This window comes from Arachis hypogaea, chromosome 20 (genome assembly GCF_003086295.3).
Source record: "Arachis hypogaea cultivar Tifrunner chromosome 20, arahy.Tifrunner.gnm2.J5K5, whole genome shotgun sequence".
In the NCBI taxonomy this organism is placed as follows: domain Eukaryota; kingdom Viridiplantae; phylum Streptophyta; class Magnoliopsida; order Fabales; family Fabaceae; genus Arachis; species Arachis hypogaea.
The window spans coordinates 144,691,744-144,700,782 of NC_092055.1; the positions used below are offsets into that span (position 1 = coordinate 144,691,744).

The following is a 9,039-nucleotide window of genomic DNA, read 5'->3' on the forward strand; positions in this document are numbered from 1 at the left end:
ACTTGCTCAAGTAATTTGCAGCTGAGTCCTCATTTCCTAGTATATTTACCACCTGGGACACAGTGTTTTGGTAATTCTGCACCTGTCCACTAAAACTAATACGCCCTCCCTGCATTCATATCAACAATTTTCAAACACAACACTCTTCTTTCATCAAACTAATAATAATGAAGGGTACTACGAACCAGTTGCTGGCCAGTCTCCTCTCTAATTCCAGCAGCAGCAGAAGCATAATTGACACCTTTGAGAATGTCATCACCACTGGCTGTTGCAAAGGGTGGTATGTAATCATCGAATCCCAAAAGCTCAGCTGTCACATTTCAAAACAAAATCAATATTAGATAAGACTTGCATGCACCCTCTTCTTAATTATTTGTTATTTGCTAAACACAGTAAATGTTTATTTCTTTCTTTAGTTGCATTTGTAGCTATTAGTCAAAGAAGTACCACTACCACAAGACTATCATAAATTCCACATTGAATGCTATGTAACAATCCCATGTGAATGGAATTTAAGTGCTAGCAACACACCTCAAAAGGTGTAACTCTCATATATATATGTAGAGTTATTATAGCAAGTAGTACTAAGTGTGCCACCAAAACAGTGTTCTTGTTCTGTTCTGTAACTTTGTTATTCACTGCATTCTGTGTTATAGAAAATACAAATGCTTGATGCTTCTTAAAGGTGAAAAACATAAAAGGTCCTCTCTTTGATGTGTTACACAATAGAGATAATCAAACTGATGCATGCACATTGAATAGCAAGCAATGTACGATATATCAAATGAGTAATCAACACAAATTAAAGATGTATATTACCAATGACATCAACAGTGGTTTTGCCATTGGAGAATCTTCCAGAAGGACCAGTAGGGAAATCAATGCCATAAGGCAAGTAATCAGCTCTAGCAAGAGATTGGAGCTGGTTGTTGTTGCCATTGTCAACCAAAGAGTCTCCAAATATGAAGTAGCAAGGTACTTGTGGTGCACCTCTAACCCCATTATTGCTCCACAGGCCAAGAAGCACCACAAGAAGAAGCAAGAGATCCAAAGCAGCCATTGAAGCAAGAAATGAAGAGTGTGTGTGAGTGAATGAGCACTTTGTTTAATAGTATATATAATAGAGTGATCAAATAATAACTATTGGAGCAACCTAAATTTATTAGAATAAAGTTCTCTCTCTCTCTCTCTCTCTCTCTCATCTATTTATTCTCTCTCTCTCTCTCTCTTCTCTCTCTTTTTCTCTCTCTCTCTCTCTCTCTCTATATATATATATATATATATATATATATATATATATATATATATATATATATATATATATATATATATATACACCACAAACACAAAAAAGGGGGATATTACGTATATGTAACACTTAAATAAATGTAGCAGTTTAACAAACTAAATATAATACAAATGATATTTCAGTTTGAATCACGTACTTATTTTTCAAATGATTTTATTAAAATTTAGGATTTGAAATTAATTGTTTTAATACATAATAAATACTAAAATTTTTAAATATTTAATTTTTCAGTACAAAACTTTTCATTTTCAAAATTTATTTTTGATAAACAAATTTAAATATTAATTTTAAATATTTGAATTTAGTTTGCTTTAATTTGAGTTGCATATATAATTCAAACAATGCTATATAGCTAATAAATATTATTATTTTTAGCTAACAATAATTTGTCATAGAAAAAATATATAATTTATACTTATATTTACTAAAATTTTACATATATAAATTAATATAGTTTATACTAATATTATTTTAAAATTTACACATATAAATAATAAAATTTATTTATTAAAAATAATAATATTTATATTAGTGAAATAATAATAAAAAATACTAAAAATTGCTACACCAAAAATTTCTGGTATAATTGGGTACATATACAGCGCACATAGGACCGCATGGTATAACATCACATTAATGGGTCATGCAGGAGCAACTCAAGAGTTATAAGATTAGAGTTTATGATCATTTCTTTATTTCCCTTGATAATAAGCATCATCCATGGGAATTTTATCCTTCATCTATCTTCGATTTAAAGAATGAAGTGACTAATAATAAATTCCTGTACCTATGCATGTAGGATTGTTGGTCTTCGTTATGATTCAGAATTCAGAACTGCATGCTTATATATTCATGAGTGTACGTAACATCCTTCATTTTTTCTATGCAAAATGCCAAGGAATTGTAGTAAGTAGTGATGATGAGTCAGTAGATTTTATATAACTTACGTGATGGCATTCAATGTACGCCCAAAGTTCATGTTTTAGATGTGATATTCTAATTAAGGGCGGTGGAAATATTCATTTTTTTTTTAAATCCACTTTACTTGCTAAGAATAGCATCAAGCTAAGTATGTTACTATGCTGTTATGTGGAATTCAAATAGCATATATTATATAACAATGTAATGTAATTAAGGCTCTTAACTTAATTTTATCTATCTTTGGTTATCATTTTCATCATACAAGTTCGTTAATTACAGTGTTACTATCTAAGCATATATCGCAGAGGGGGGAACTTCGTTGGTAGGTAGCATTTAATTACTTCATTAGCACATTGTTAATGATGCTATCTTCATAGTTCATATCACTGTCCTCTTAATAAATACATGTTCACGTCAAACATAGCTAACTGTCAGAACCAAAAGAATAAATAAAAGAAAAGAAAACTTAGTTGACTTCTATACAGATATACTAATACTAATAACTCGCAACTTCAATTCCTTACGTGGATTACCTTTTGGTTCAATCGATTATTAAATTATGAAAAAGTATAGGTAAAGAATGAGAATATTAAACAATGTGAATAGATATGTCGGATAATTATGTTCATTATTTTTAATTGGATCCTTATTTTTTTTTATTTGGTTTACTCACGCATAATTAATAATGAGTGAATGTTCAATTTATTATTAGGCGTACAAATAGTTATCTTAATGTTAGAATTTAAAGAATAATTTAAAAATAAAATATTTTTTTATTTTATTGGACCAATTCTAAAATCACATTATTCACAAAAGTTATTATTTATCTAACAAAATTTTTAAATTATTGACTAATGTTTTGTATTTCTAATTTCTAACAACTAAATGTGTTTTAATTATTATTACAAATACTTTGATTTGGATAACAAAATTGACAAAACAAAACGTAGGCGTCATGGCATGCAAACAGCTGGTTTGACACGAAAACATTTTATTATTCCAGCGATGGACAACATAATTTGAAGCTAACTAGCAAGCCTAAGAGTAAGACAAGTGCTCCATATATAGCCTATATAGCAGGCTTAATAATATTGGTAATGTTTGAAAGAAAAAAAATTCGTCAAAATTTATTTTATTTAATATTTATTAATTATAACGATAAATAATTAATAAAGATTAAATAAGATAAATTTTAGTCACCAAAAAAAAAAGATAAATTTTGATTATTTTGATTAAATTTTTTATTATTTTTGATGAAGCCATGCAAGATCATTAATGTGAGTTGGTAGAAAAATTCAATGCTTTTGCCCAAATCGTAACCGAGTAACATGCTTGGTTTTGAGCACTCCATTGTTGTGCATTTAAAGCATAAAGTCCACACTTCTCACTCTCCTCAATCTTCATAAAAACTCATTAACTTCCTAACCGCTATCTAGTGCTTTTAAAACCTTCTTAAAATGTTGTCCATAACGATTTATTAGGGTAGAAAGTCGTAATAACTTTTTAATTCAAATATTTTATAATGTATGTTGTCTACTGTAATATTTACAATATAATACCCACAAATTATTATAGTAATGAAAGTTTAAATGAAAATCATTGATAATTGATCGATGAATGCATGGGAATCTTAAATTTATATTTTTAAATGGGTTTTGAACAAATTTCTAAAACGTTTTTAGAAAAAAAAAATACTATATTTCAAAGTTTCTATAGTGGTATTCAAATGCATTCAAATTCATTTTTTAGAAATATTTCTAGTTTTAAATTCTTAACAAGTGTTTTACGGAAAAATTCATTTTTATAAAAGTTTAACTAATATATATCCTAAAGATACATGATAAGATTATTGTTAATAAAATTTTTAAATATTTTTTTTAATAGATACAAAATAAATATATTAAAAATATTTTTTCGTATTTTCAATAAAAAAATCTTCAATTTGTAATTTTAATATATATGCTTAATACATAAATTAGCTAAACTCTTTTATACATAGTACTGTCTTTAAAATAATTTGATTAACAAAACTCTACTAAAACAGTAGTTTTACGTTTAGGGTTTAGCTAATATGTGTTTGACACATAATAAGTTTATTATTAATAAAATATTTTAGATTTTTTGTATTTTCAATAATTTTTTTTAATTTTATAATATAAATATGTACTTTTAGGAAATAAAATAGATAAATCCTTACATTTATTATTAGTAGTTGGGTTAGTACTAATTAATTAGTATTAATGGATGGTATACAAGATTAGTTTTCTTGTCAAGTTGTCGTTGACAATTTGTATTTTGATTACTCATTCTGGATCGAACTATAACTGAATATGGAAGCTAGGATATACTGGTCAACATCAAAGAAAAATAAAACTTAAAGTTTGTTTGTTCTATCAAAGTAGTAGTAGATACTGAAAATGATGTTACCAATAATAACATATATACGGCTTCACAATTAACAACTACTAATATCACTATATCTTTTTAGCCAACTTAAGTTGATTTAGTGTAAAATTGCTAGGTCAGTTAAATAAATGTCGAAAATTTAAATTCTATCTTTTATATACAGTAATTTATTAGTTAATAATAAATATTTAAATAGAATTTAAATTTACAATAGATTAATTCTTGATTTATCAACAAAAAAATATCTTAAAAAACTTAAATATCACTATCTTTTTTGTTTGAGAAAATTTTTATATATGAAATTTGATTATTATTCTTGTTAAACTCTACTTTGTCAATGCAAATATCTGATCCATGTAAAAGGTAGTGAATAATGCTGATATATATTTAGAAAAAGTCTAGGCCAGCAGTTTTATTGAATTTTGGCCAGTATGTAACCAACAGAGAAAGATGAGTCATTGAATAAAATTTCACATCAATCTTACACTATCAAATCATCATTGATGACTAGTTGATAACTAACAATCACAAAAATTGATAGTCCCTAACATTGCTCATATATTTAAGGAGATTCTTAAGAAAAAGGGTGAAAAAAGTTAGGCCGTCGTTTTAATTTTGTGAAAGAATTATTAATGTTATACAGAAAGAATAAAATTTATATATAAAAAAAACAAGTGAACGAATTATTATCGGGAAAGAATAAAATAGATATATAAAAGAACAAATGAAAGAATTGAATCTGATTTCAACACCCACCACATGATGGTATTTATGAGGGAAAATTTGTTGCAACTTGAGAAGTGTGTTCTTCCACCATGCTAGCCTGTTACCTTCGAATTTTGTCTTGTAACCTGTAAATGCTTTTCAGGTCCTACTCTAATTCATACTTGATAAGTTTCACCTACATTCTAGATAATACTCTAAAGTGGTTCAATTTAAATAATGTTGAATATCAACGCAAATGTTAAGATTTCAGCTTCACAGTTTAAACAAACAAGGCAAATATATATGGAAGGGTGATCTCTCGTATTTATATATATGATAAATTGCGGTATAATATTATATAAAAAGAACAACCAATTAAAATGAAACAGTAAAAATTGTAAAATACGAGTTTAGTAAACACAAAATGGTATAAAGAATAAAAATAGGTTAGGAATATATGAAGAATTGATAACGCAGTTGAGTCATCCAATTTGCTATAAACACTTGAGAAAAAAAAGTAAAAGGTTGAGAAAGACGGAAGAAAAGAATTGAGATGCAAGAAAGAGGAGATAGGGAATTTCAGAGAAATAGAAAGAAGAATATACCACTCAAAGTTTGCAAATATAGTTTTTCGATCTCTTATTTATAATCCTCTTTTTATTATTATTACGCCGCATCTTAGTTCCTGATTATACAAATTATTTGTCATCTGTTCTACTTTTATAACTAATCTGTCTTTTCAATTGAGGAGCCCAGTTCATGTTCATTCCCATTACTCTCTTCATGAACAATTCAATTTACCTAAACTCACAATTAGTCATTACATTACCCTTCTTTTCAGCTATAATCTTGTCCTCAAAGTTGAAATAGGGATAAACTCATCGAAAATGATCGGCTACCTCCCATGTAGTCTCAACATATTTTCTGTGGTCCCATTGAATTTGCTGCTGGTGGATCTCCCTTCCATCTTTGAGAATGGTACGGTCATGAATGATCTTGTGTGGTTCCAAAATTGGCCCAAACTTAATAATGCGAAATGACAGAGATAAATAGTGATCAACATGTTCATCACGAAATTTCTTCAAGGCAGATATATGAAATAAATCATGGATTTTGGCCTCCAGTGGAAGAGCTAGCTTGTAAGTAACATCGTTGAGTTTGCGGCTGATTCGAAACGGTCCAAAATAGCGCACTTTTAGCTTCTGATTTTTTCTCAAGGCAACCGAGAGTTGGTGATAGGGTTAAAGTTTCACCAAAACCAAATCACCTTCTTCAAATTCAACGTGGTGTATGTGCTTATCCACAAAATGCTTTATAGTTTCTTGAGAATGCTGCAAATTGTGCTGTAGTTGTTCAATAAAGTGATCATTGGATAATAACATCTCTTGTAAGAATGACTCATCCTTTTGGAAGACTTCATATTTCAATAAATCTGGAGGATCCGTGCTATACAAAGCCTTAAAAGGGGACATTTTTATGATGTTATGCCACGATGTGTTGTACCAAAATTCTGCTGACGGAAGCATCTTAAAACACTTTCTTGGACTATCAAAATAGAAATAGTGCAAGTACATCTGTAAAGTCTTGTTAAAGACTTCACTCTGGCCATCTATTTATGGGTGGTAAGCTGAGCTCATGGCTAACATAGTACCTTAAAACTTGAAGTGGTACTGTCAAAATTTGCTGACAAAAACCTTGTCTCGATCTGATACAATAGATCTCAAAAATCCATGCAACTTCACCACATCTTTTACAGAAGCCTTAGCCACACTCTTGCTACTAAAGTCCTTTGCAGGAATTGGAAGTGGTTATAATAAACCTACAGGTAGCTTGGTTTCTATCTTTGCTTGCTAGCAAGTGCAACATGACAAAACATAACTTCTAATTTGCTTCTACATATTAGACCAATAAAAAGTTGAGCAAATTCGCTAAACTATCTTTGTAATACCCGTATTATCCCTCTACAATATTGTCATGAAATTTTTTAAGAATTAATTGAATGAGACCGCTTTGTTGAGGAATAATGATCCTGTCACGTCAGAGTAGGAGTTCGCTCCTAAAAGAATAATTCGGGTCCGCTGCACCATTGTTACGGCGTTGCTGTACTATATCCCTAAGTGAGACATCTTTCTCTATATCTTCCCTAAGAGTAACAAACCAATCCAATTTCTGGGAGGACCAAGCTATGAAATTAAGGATAGTGCATCTGCAGGAACATTCTCAGGGCTAAGCTTATAGCGGATCTCAAAATCATAGCCCAAAAGCTTGTGCAACCATTTATGTTGCTTCGGAGTATGTAGATTCTACTCAAATAAAGCTTTCAAACTTTGCTGATCGTTGCGGAGAATGAACTTTTTACCTAATAAGTAGTGCTAAAATTTGGCAATTGCATCTGTGATCGTATAAAATTCACGAGTGTAAGCTAATTGCTTTTGCATGGTGAGGGAAAATTTTTTTGAGAAGTAGGAAATAGGATGTTTGGCTTGTGACAAAACCACACCAATGGCTGAACCCAAAGCGATAGTTTTCACTTCAAACGGCAGTGAAAAATTTGGCATCACTAGAACTGGTTTGGACAAAATGGCATCCTTAAGTTGCTAGAATGCAGAGTTAGCTTGAAGGCCCAAACAAAGGCGTCTTTTCCGAGTAAATCGGTGAGAGGCACAGCCAAGGAAGCATAGCCTTTGATAAACCGTTTGTAATAACTGATTAAGCTAAGAAAGTCGCGAAACTGCTTAAGATTTTGGGGTTGCTACCATTCTTGCACAACAGGCACCTTATCGGTCTCCATGTGCACTCCATTCTCACTAATTATGTTTCCCAAATAATCAATTTCATGGGTCCCAAACAAGTATTTAGAGAGCTTAGTAAATAGTTGTTCCTACAGCAAAATCTGCAGAACAACTTCAAGATGCTCCAAGTGAAGTGTCCAAGAAGTGCTATAAACTAGGATGTCATCAAAAAACACCAAGACGAATTTTCGCAAGTAAGGTTTGGAAACATCATTCACGAGGCTCTAATAAGTCGCTGGAGCATTCGTTAAATCAAATGGTATCATCAACCACTCGTAGAGTTCTTGATGTGTTCGAAAGGCTATCTTGCAACGGTCTTCTGACTGCACCACAATCTGGTGATAATTCGACCTACGATCAAGCTTAGAAAATACTCTCATTCCAAGAAACTCATCTAAGAGCTCATACACTGTGGGAATAGGAAAATTATCCTTTACTATGATGTTGTTCAGTGCGCAATAGTCTGTGTAGAAATGCCATGTTCCATCCTTTTTCTTAACTAAAAGAATAGGAGAAGAGAAAAAATTCTTTCTAGGATGAATGATGCCCTCCTTTAGCATGTTCTGAACCATCATCTCAATTTGTGTCTTTTGGCAGTGAGGGTAACGATAAGATTGAGTCTTGACTGGTGCAACACCAGCAATTAAAGGTATGCAGCCTTTTGAACCCCAAGTGTATAAGCTTCCTCGATAGCATCTCTACTCACTAATCTTCAAATAACGTGATATTGGGCTTCAGCAGTCGGCAGAGAGGGAAGCTAATCAAATAGCTGATGGGTTAGCCGACTTCATTCTAAACTTAAGTCAACATGAAACCTATTATGAATAATCTCCCTGTCAAATTTTCTTGCTACTTTTCGTTGATTATTGTGGAACGTATTTTCCTAGAGCTTGCTAGTTTTTTTCC

The 9,039-nt window shown here is 30.8% G+C and overlaps 1 pseudogene; it reads right to left on the reverse strand.

Annotated features, from left to right (window-relative positions):
• Window positions 1-1,114, reverse strand: part of LOC112735672 (GDSL esterase/lipase At5g45670-like) — an 11,924-nt pseudogene extending 10,810 nt beyond the window's left edge.
• Window positions 1,115-9,039: the final 7,925 nt, after the last annotated feature.